Here is an 11,378-nt window from a genome sequence, read left to right as displayed (position 1 = left end):
TAAAATTAACCGATATGCCATCTGGTGGGATTTCCATTAAGTACTCTAAGTAGGACACGTTGTGTTGAAGTCGTTTAAAGCATGTGGAATATGCGAGAGAGTAAGGTCTACTGTTCAGGTTTTTTTTTTTTTTTTTGCTCTAAATCGTTTTATGGGTCAGAACAAATTAAAAGTTGTCATGTGTTTCCACCCCGTAGAATCAACAAAATGAAATTTGTTAATAAATCAGGGAAAACGTAATTGACAGAAGATTGGTGTGGGGAAATAACACTGTAATTCGGCAAGGAAATTACGAAGAATGCACGAGTCTTCTTACTTTATTTTTCGAGAGATAAATATATATTACCATGAAAGTAAAGTTTTAAAGTGTACTTTATGAATAAAGCTTTTTTTTCTTCGAAAAATCATAAAGCGTCTTACCCAATGCGTCCATGTATTACCAGTATTACGTATGTGTGAAATTTGGAACAGCTGCTAGTCGATTAAGAGAGAAGATGAAAATAGTTTGAGAATGAATTAATGTCAAATGTAACCAGAAAGAAAAGTAGACCTGCTAATGTTACTATTTCATTCAGTACGATGTCCTTTTTCAGTGAGTATAGCCTGGTCATGAAATCGTGAATATTATTATTAAACCAGTCTTTCTCTTTCGAGAAAGAACTGCAACGATATGTTTGCAATTTTCTCCTGTCCCAGCTTTTCAAGTACAGGCCAATTTCAATTCCTTTATTTTCAAATAATTTCCGAGAACCCCAGTTACAACATGACGTGCAGATGATACAGCACTGCTTTGGACAACCAGTGCGTATACATAGTTTCGTCTGCATTTTCCGTGTTATTTTTGCCTATCATAATTAAATGCTTCGTTTTCAGTACAGCTTCACGTTAGTTAGAGTACCTGGAGTTCACATCGCATTCGCAATATTTAAAAATAATGCGTAATTTAAACGTTTTCTACCATACCAGTCATAACTACACGCTGCTATTTTGTACTACTGCTGAATGTAAACAAAGATTTATCCTACTTAGAGCGGCCATATTGGAAGCGACACTAGCGCTCAGGTGATAATTTTAATTGCGAATAGAGCGCCCGCCGTATGACTGTAAAAGAGTTTTAGTGAGGTTGAAAAAGATTGTTTTTATCAAGATACGACTGATTGATTGATTTGTTATTTTACGTCCACTTTTTGCACAGTAAGGCTAATCGACACTGAACCTACAGTTTAAAGTGGGATCCGAACCACTATGTGCTTCCACTGGGTATCGAACCCGGGATCCCTTGATTACAAGGCGACGAAGCTAACACTGTGCCACCGGCGAGGCCCTTATCATGACACGAAAAGGAAAACGAATATACCAGAGTAGTTTTGTAGTTGTGAAGGCAAATTACTGTTGAACATTTTCCATACATAGAAACATCAGTTGTAAAGTACAAAAAATACTTAACAAAACATATAGAACGAGGTGCTTGAAAAACAACTACAAATAAGAATCAAATCAGAGAGTTTAAAATTAATGCATGTGACATCATATTTCTTGCACATCCTGAATAGTTTTATTGTCCTAACATCAAATTAATATAGCAGATATTAATGTCTAGTAGCCCTTTCTTTTGTTTATGTTATGTGCGATATGTAATACATTACATTGTAGTTTCTCCCCATCATTTGTAGAAAGCTCTTTCATGATATGGAAGCAATTGCTATATTTCACCATCACCATGTCTTAATTTGTAGAATTGGCGTAGTAAAATTAAACAATTATCAGTCTCTATTAGTATGCCTTGTCATGTGCAGCAGGAAAATGTATAAGCTTCTACAACTGTAACAGTTTTATTTCAACCTGCTTGGGGCTATGGTTTTTCGATATGAGTGATATAAATTAATCATTCTTAATCAAATATCGTTTTATGTTTATTCATGGAGGGTGAACCTATAGTTTTTAGATTATCGTTAATCATATTGGAATGTATTTCCTTCATGAATCATTGTTTAGTTGTTGTTGAGTTGTTCTTTTAAGTCCACTTTATGCACTGGCTAATCGGGACTTGACCTACAGTTTAAAGTGTGATCCGAACCACTATGTGCCTCCAGCTGATAATGAATCATTGTGAACATACTAGTAATTGACATTTACTTTTGAAGTAATAACAGGTGTCTCTGACTTAGTTTTTCAACTGGGTAACTGAGTTAGTTGCTCAAGTTAGGTACTGGAAAAGTACTGCTTTGGTACATGATTATTCCATCCAATTCTCACGACAGACGGTTGTTTCTGAACTAGGAAGGGTTTAATCAACGAGGCAAACTAGATTTGCTCAGGGAATTATCTTTCTCTTTTAACTTCACCTTCTTCCTCTCTCTCTCTCTCTCTCTCTTTCTCTCTCTCTCTCTGATCTTTATCTTGTTGCTATTTCTTTGTTACAGCCTAGCCGCATTTCATACATCACCTGTCTTTTACTTATCCCTGCTTCATTAATTTAGTTCCCCCTTTTTCTAATTTTTGAAGAACGCTGGTTGCTGTGGAGGCATCCCTCTTACCCGAGATGAAACCCGCAGACATTAACATGCAAGTGACATCTTAACATGCGGTTCATGTGGGAGTGAATTCAACAAGCAGCGCGTGCATTCCTCTGACCTCTAGCGTAGGGACAGAGAACCTTGAAATATTTATCCACATCAAAACGCGATGTATATATTATTTATAAACGCAGCGCATGGAAATGCTACTGCAAATTACTCTGTTGAAGAGCAAGGAATGTATGATTTGTAAAGCGAGAACTTGAAACGGAAGCTGAGTGGAATAAATCATGCAGAACGCCGACAATGGTGCAAAGCCCCTCTGACTGGTTTCTGCGATGGGTTTGCAGATAAAGGAACTGACTATATTAATCTCTCCCTCTGAAAGAAATAGGCAAATTGGCGACAAATTATGATGCAGGATAACGGAATCATTTGAGTTAAACGTAATATTGTAACACAGACATAGAAGTACAGTCACCGGCAATAGAAATGGGACATCTAGATAATTCCCTACAGTGTTGCCTATCTCTACGGCGGTGGTAGAAATTGCCATTGAAGACTTGCTATTAAAATCCACTTATCGCCATATAACGCAACGTAACGCCTTACAGGAAAGCGAGTATTTCAAGATCTAAGTATCCCATTTATATTGACGGTGACTGTACATTCGAGTCTTACTAAAATATGTTTTGGTACTCTCTGTTTCTGGACCTCACTGATGATATAGATGACGCGTTTACTTGGTTAACGTCCAAGATCTGAAGAGAGCTGCCTCCACGAACGTGGGTGGGGTTAAACAGCAGGCGAGTTGTTTTCGTCCAATCACACTCAACCTTCTGCCAAGGGGCGCAGCTGTCATTCTGCTCGTCTACTCCACGTGGAGTCTCAGTCACATGACTGCGGATACGCTGTTGCCGTACTTTGCAACTTCAATGTGGAGACCGTGGGAAGTCGGAGGGACAAAGGTGGTGTATAGTAGATGTGGACAGTAGATGTGTGGCAACACTGTGGGTTGAATGTGATTGTTGCAGCTGGTGGGCACGCTCCGTGGACTTTAAAGCCAGCCGGTCCTTAACGTAGCTAGCGCGTCGACTATATAGTGGTAGCGTCGTCGCCTTGTAATCAAGAGGTCCCGGGTTCGAAGGTTCCCATGCCACTTTTAACTCCAGGTCCAATTCCGATTAGCCTGTCTGTGCGTAACGTGGACTCACAGGTAGGTACTGCATTGTATGTACAGTATTGCTTTACATTTCACTGTACTGTATAGTGTATTTAGGCCTATGCCCTTTAAATACACCATAATAAACATGTTTTGTTGCTATAACCAGAGTTTTAATGCACTTTCTACTGTTCTTTTAGGTTATTTTAGTTTCTCCAGACTATCATTAAACCGGTCCACTTACCCCCCCCCATTAGTCCGGATTAACGATACTTTACTGTATTTTTAATACAATTTGAATTATATGATTTATAAAGTAGTAGTAGTAGTAGTAGTTGTTGTTGTTGCTGTAGTAGTAGTAGTAGTAGTAGTAGTAGTAGTAGTAGCCCCCTTTGAGAAAAATCCTGCGTGTGCCTTTGCTAGAACTTTTACATTGAAGATATCGGGGCGAGATAGTGCTGTGCGCTTCCAAAACTATGTATGTGATGGAGATATGCATAGCTTTTAGTATCAGTGAGAATGTCGTTTTGGATTACATTAGGTATAATTTGCAGTGTAGCAATATGGCTTCAAATTATTTGGGAAGTTGCCATGCAACAATATGCCTTTGTTCTGACTCTGTTCACTTCATATCATGGTGTATTATTGACCCTTTAGGAGACAATTGTGCGTCATAGACTACTATTTTTTTTTTTACTACAATAACATAGGAAAATATTTACTGAAAGCATGAATAAAGATCTTTAACCTAAAATATCCTTATCAAAGAAGAATAAATGTCGTACTATATGTGTGATACACCTTTGATATCCTAGGAGGTAATCCATAACCGCAAAATCCAAGGTAAAGTATAATAATTATTTTTTTAAAAAATCATTTCATTTTTGGCAAACAGTTTGTCTTGTTGTCATTGAATTATTGCAGAACAACAAAAATATTCCATGTCATTCACTCTTGAAGTCCAACCAACATCAAGTCTGCTACAGTTATAATTGGGTCTAATTCTACACCATTTGTTTTAGTTCTGGGTTCTAATCGTTGAACGTGCTTTTTTGTACCGGGAACCGGAGTGGTTTTGTAGGTACTATGTCTGACTGCCACGCGGGAGACCCAGGTTCGTAATCAGGAGTGGGTGACTCTTGTGCGCATCCAGCCTCAAGTAAATGCGCACCTGGTAGCGGGGTACAGGCGACCGGAGCGTGGTGCGAATGCCATCACCTCCAAAATGACCAGATCGAAGAATGTTTGGAGCCCTACACCCTATTCCTCCTATATATGCCTCATGGCATGGAGTAAAGTGATCAGGAACTTTACGTAAGGTACCTGAACCCAATATGGCCTATTTGGTGTATGACATTAGTATGCCATTTAGACTGTCCGAATGACTTGATTGAACCTGTTGGCTGTACCTATAGTACAATAACTTTAGGAAAAAGAAGGGAAATGGCTGGACCTCGTGCTTGTGTTCTACGTGGTTTAATATTGCATATGATATGATATGATTTATTTCATTCCGTTGACCATTGTACAGTGGTTGTTTTCTACACATGGTATGGAACATGCCAGTACATTATATTACAATTAATAATTATTTTCAAATAGGTACAAGTATGAAGATATTATATCTAACATTTAAAAATAATAATTACATTATAATTGATTGGATTAAGGATTCTTGGAGTTATCCTTGTTCTTGCTAATGTTAGTTACAAGGTACGATTACTTTAATTTACATACATAGATATATATATGATATAGGAGTTCATTTAAGATGTAACAATTGTCAGGTACTCTTTAACAGAATAAAACCATGATCTAGTAGGTTTTTTTTCACGTGCTTTTTATATGAGGTAACTGATTGTATTGTTTTTATGTCACTTGGAAGGTTATTGAAACAGTGAACAGCCATGTATTTTGTTCCTTTCTCAAATAATGTGGTGTTATGTGATGGTATCGTGACGTTGCTGCCACTCCTTGTATAATACTTATGTGAGGAGTTGTTACATTTGAAGGAATCGTTTAAGTCTGTTTTTACATACATCAGCAGATTAAGTGCCTAAGTTTTTAAACAGTTTTCTGAAGCGTGTATTTCTATTAGCTCTATTACTCTGACAATTTTCTTTTGCAGCACAAAAATCTTATTTCCATTAGTAGCATTTCCCCGAAGATTATACCGTATGATAATAAAGATTGAAACATGGTGAAATATAGTATTTTCAATGTTTCTAAGTTTGATATTGATTTCAGTGCACTAATGGCAAATATAATTTTGCCTCGTATTGCGGAAAGGTGATCTTTATGTGGGTCCCATTTTAAGCTTTTGTGAATCCATACTCCCAGGAATTTGACTGTTGTAACGTGATGTACTGTTATATTACCTAATGTAACATTTGGTGCATTTATCATTTTATTCCTTGTGTGCTGCTTTTGCTGCTGTTTAATACTAAATTATTGTCAGAAAACCATTCGCTGAGTTTGATTGTTACATGTTTGATATTAGAGTTAAAGATTTGTCCTTATCACCAGTGATGGCTACACTTGTATCATCTACATAAAGAGTGTTTGTTGCTGAATTTAAATTTATTTTCAAATCATTAATATATATTAAGAAGAGTAATGATCCAATATTAGATCCTTGTGGAACTCCACTTAATATTGTGCAGGGTTTTGAGACAAAGCTAGATTGTATACCGTCATCCTTTCTGTGGATAATCTCTACTATTTGCATACGATTGCTAAGATAGGATGTGAACCAATCATGTGAGATGCCTCTTATGCCATAATGTTTTATTTTTTTGTAATAGTTTTGCATGGGGTACTAGGCCTAAGGCTTTTGTTAAATCTAGGAAGAGTCCTGTGCATTGTCCCGTTTCGTCTAATGTTTCTCTTATATATTCCAAAGATAGTAGATTCAGTTGATTTCCCGTTGCGGAAGCAATGCTGAGTATTTGAAATAAGTTGTTTTTCTAAAAATGATACAATTCGATTGTTTATGGTAGCTTCTAAAATTTTCGAAAATGGGGAGAGGAGAGATATTCGTCTGTAGTTGGTTAAGTTATTTCTTCCTTTCTTGTATATTGGTATTACTTTTGCTTCCTTCAGCTTTTGAGGAAATATTCCTGCAGTGAAGGACAAATTGATTAAGTGGCATTAAGTGATTCCAATATATTCTTTGCATTGTTTGAAAACATAAGTGGGGATTTCATCTACGCTACACGACCAAGTAGGTCTGAGTTTCAGTTGTTGTTTATTTCAATCTCCATAGTAGTTCCTGGATGCAAGTACATTGTTTTAGTGCAAGTTCCTAATTTATTTAAGTAGTTTGTGTTGTGCCTGGTACTAGTGTTGGCGGTGGAGTACATTTTCGCAGCATTTGCATAGTATTCATTATATAATGTTGCAACTTAGAGAGGGTTTTTTAATGTCTCGAAATTACGTTGTAGTGCAATACTATTTTATTTTATTTTGCTGCATGCATGTAGCTCTTTGTGTTTACAATTTGCCACATTGTTTTAGATTTATGCTCAGAATTTATGATGGTATTCTCATTGTGCATTTGCTTAGCGTTTTTTGGCTGTATAGCGCAAATGTGCAGTGAACCCCCAGTAATATACAAAATAAACAATAACTGAGATGTTCATAAGCGTAGAGTGCCAAATTCTCTTAGTGAGAAGGAGAAACCGCGGGCCAGAGCCACTCAGCTCCCCTCTAGTTTCGTTTCGTGCAAAGTCTCCGCTGAACCTCCGCGAGGCAACCCCTACTATGCTAAAAGCATAGGACGGCTAGCAGAAGCTCGACGCGTACATATGGCGAAAATACATGCAGTCGGATACTGGAGGAAGGTCGTCGCGTCAAAACGGACATGCGCAGTTCGTAGTATCACCAGCGAGCTGGAGTGAACCACTCTCTTCTCTCTTCCAGTGTTGCACTATGTGTTTCAATTTGAATTCATTTGGCATTCTCATTGCATTATTTATATTTTACAAGACTTACTAGATTAATGAAGAGGGTGTAAAATAAATGTAGAGGTGACCCCAAACGAAAGCTAGAAGTAAAGATGATGGGACAAATAAGATAAATATGATATAAAACAACTTGCCTACACATTCAGAGTTTTTTTCTTTAAGATGGAAACACTTCAGGTGGAAGGAGCCGAAAAGTCAGAAATAGCGCGAGGGCGAGGGCGAGGGGTCGCTTATCGGACAAGACTCAAACAACCTTTTGGTATTCTTATGTGAGACTAAATGCTTTCGTTGACATGTTAGGCTTTTTAGGTTTAGTTGTCTTAGATTATATACACTGCAATTTTCGTCTTCTTTACCATGCTTGACCAAAAATGTAGTATTTACTATTTATTCAAGCCTAACCTAACAATGAAGGCATTTCGCACTTACGTCAGAAGACGACCAAAAAGTTGTTTGGGTTTCGTGCGATTAGTTATACTCTAGAAAGAGAGGGTGTTCGAGGGGACGCAAGATTGACTTTGTTACTTGTCATTGTCTCCATACTTGTTAGTTTGTTTTGAAGTGTGTGGCCAGTGATTGAAATATATTTGGCGTGGTGATAGGTTGAGTGGAGTGATGTGGATTGTGTATTGGAAGGAGTGTAGTTGTTGCTGTGTGAGAAGTTAACATATTGCATAGAATAGAATCGAATCGCTTTGATTTAGCGATATACTTTCGAATAGTAATATAAGAATTATCTTGTAGTCTTGGGTTCAATTACTGATACATACTCATTTTAGCAGGCAGAGATTTGTATTCTTAACTGTAGGTTCAGGATCCAGTTCCAATAATACAGTCTATTTGACAGTGGTGGGACCAGAAAAGAGTTGGCAAGAGTGGAAGAGGCAAAATTGAGGCGAGAATATTTTCTGAATTCTGAGATACCCCTAAATACAATACAATACGAAAATCTTAAATTAAAATGATCGCCCCCTACACACACACTCCTTGATGCTGTTATCTGAACATAAAGCAAATTAACCTTGTCAGTAATCTACCGGCCAAAATTTGAAATTTTTCCAGTACTATCTCTACGAACCAAAGCGTGTAGTGTCTCAAAAGGTTTAGATAAGTCCACTTTGCATAATTTTGGTGAACCCCCAAGAAAATTATGCACGAGCCGCGCCTGCTATAGATTGACTTGTACTTGTTGATATATGATTCGAAATCAGCTGTGGCATCTTTATATTTTCTCATTCTGCTTAGATATCTATTTCTTTCACTAGATTTAATAATTCCAGGTGTTATCCAGGAGTTCTTTTATGTTGCTGAAGTTCTAACTTGCTTCTTGGGAAAAGCTTTTTTGAAATAATAAGTGAACGTTTCTTTGCTTAATAAATAATGAAAATAATTAATATTTCGTTTGCTGAATGACGTCTTGCTTACAAATTGTGTTTCATTTTTGGTATTGTGTTTTGGTTTTGTCAATATGGTTGGTAATAAAGGAAACATTTGAGCTTGATGGTCAGAGAAACCTTGGTCAAATACAAATGTCTCACAATTACATAGGCGTTGGTTTATGAATATTTGGTCAGGTGCACTTTCTGTGTATTTGGTGATTCTTGTGGGTTGCTTCACCATGTGTTCTAAATTATACATGTTGAGGAGTGTTTTCAAATTATTGTTCAGATTTCATTTTAGAAAGTCTACATTTAGATCGCCAATAACTGCTAAACGTTTGTTACTCCGTTGGTAATAATTTAAGATGATATCCAGGCATTTTATGAATATTTTTAAGTCGCTGTCTGGGGTTCTATATACACATACAATAACCAGTTTATGTTTTGGTAATTCCATTACGAATGCTTCGAAATGTTTTTCTAAATTCAGATGCAAACATTTTGAGCACTCATTTGCCTCTATGTTATTCTTTACATATATACATGACCCTCCCCTACTTGTGGTTGGCCTAGCATAATTACATATGAGATTTTAATATGGGATATTTATATATTTGAGTTTTCCTTGCTTTAGCCAATGTTCTGTAAGGCATAGTCCATCTATTGTTTTTCTGAGTAATTTGACAGGTGGATTTCTAATATCATTTTGTTATCTGCATTTAAGCCTTGAACATTTTGATGAAATATGTTCAAGGTTTCTGACTTTTTGCAGCTTACCATACCATCCAGTGTTCCAGTTACTTTACCCATAGAAAAGTATTATCATGTGTTATTGGTACTTTTCTCTCCCTCGTAGAATTTCGAAGGGTACCTTAATTATTTTTAATTGTTTTTTCACTTTCGCCATTACTTTGAGTGTGGTTACATTGCCCTTATGCAAGGCTTTGCTAGTATCACTCATTTCACACGCGACGTAATTATTATCACTGAACACGTTTTCCTCTGTTACACTAGTCCTATTTACGTACAACTTCACTTCACTATGGGAGGAGAATGTTTCATTAATGGTGCTTATGTCACTCGCAGGTACAGTGTCTTTTTCCAGCACAGAGCATTGCTTTCCTGTTCGCTTTTCTTTTTCATATGGATGATGTTTACAATCTTCTTTTATATAAAATCTTTATCTGCTTTATTCAGATGCAAGCCTTGTTTGGTTTGGATTGGATTGATTTGTTGTTTTAAGTCCACTTTATGCACAGTAAGGCTAATCGGGACTGGACCTACAGTTTAAAGTGGGATCCGAACCACTATGTGCCTCCACCGGGACCTTGCTTGGTGTGTAGCTTTCTGTCTAATGTGTCCAACTGCAAAACACTGACATTACTGTAGCGATTGCACACAGATTCTAGTTTTTCATTCACTTTTTCAATTTCCTTTCTTACACATTTATTAGATCATAGCGATGATCTAATAATCCTATGATTACGTTGGTGTGAGTGAGGTGAAGTAGGTATGTTGTGATTAAGTGTGTCTGGGTTACGTTGCGCACCTGGTTTTTCGCAACATCGTTTGTCCCACTGATGAATGAAACATAATCATCCAAGCTTAGAGTTTGAGAATCTTTCAGTAATGTTTCCGTGACTTATTGCGAGGTTGCACTGGTTTTATTACAGCACTTCAGTCTTTTTTTTTAGGTTCTTCATGGATACGTTTTGCAATTTCTCGTCCGTGACTGTCTGCAAAAATGAGAATTTTAGTATTGTCGTTTTCTGCACTTTTTACAGTGGCTATAGGTACAGTTTGTTCTTTCACACGGCATAGGATTGGAGACTTGTGCTTATTTGCACCCTACCTGAGCAATGTGTATTCCGTTTGTGCTGCAGTTTCTTTCTCTTATGATACATTCTTCGTCTTCCAAGGCTGAATATCTGTTAGAGCTTACGATTGGCACTGGATTGAAGCAAATTTTTTGTATTACATTTGCTTCACTAGTCGAACATACGCTTCGTTTACTTTTGTGATTCTGCCTAACATCACTCCAGGTATTACCTGGTTCGTTTGTATTTTTTCCTTTTCCATTGTTATAAAAGTTTTATAATTTGGTCTTTGGATGAAATTTCAAGTCGTAATTTCTCGTTTTCGACTTTCAACTGTTTACACTTAAAGCAGGTTGACATTTTGCTATTTCTTAAGCATATATCGTTGCTAGTGTTGTGATACCCGCTAGATTTTTTGATATAGTGTACTTTACGATAAGTATTATATGGCAGGTTCAATTGCTTCTTTCCTAAATATATCTTCTTAACATTGAAATTACGGGCACATATAGTCAAGTTATTACGTAGTGTATCTTCCA

The sequence above is a fragment of the Lepisma saccharinum genome, chromosome 6 (genome assembly GCF_977018435.1).
Source record: "Lepisma saccharinum chromosome 6, izLepSacc3.1, whole genome shotgun sequence".
NCBI classification, from domain to species: domain Eukaryota; kingdom Metazoa; phylum Arthropoda; class Insecta; order Zygentoma; family Lepismatidae; genus Lepisma; species Lepisma saccharinum.
Note: the sequence above shows the minus strand (reverse complement) of the source record.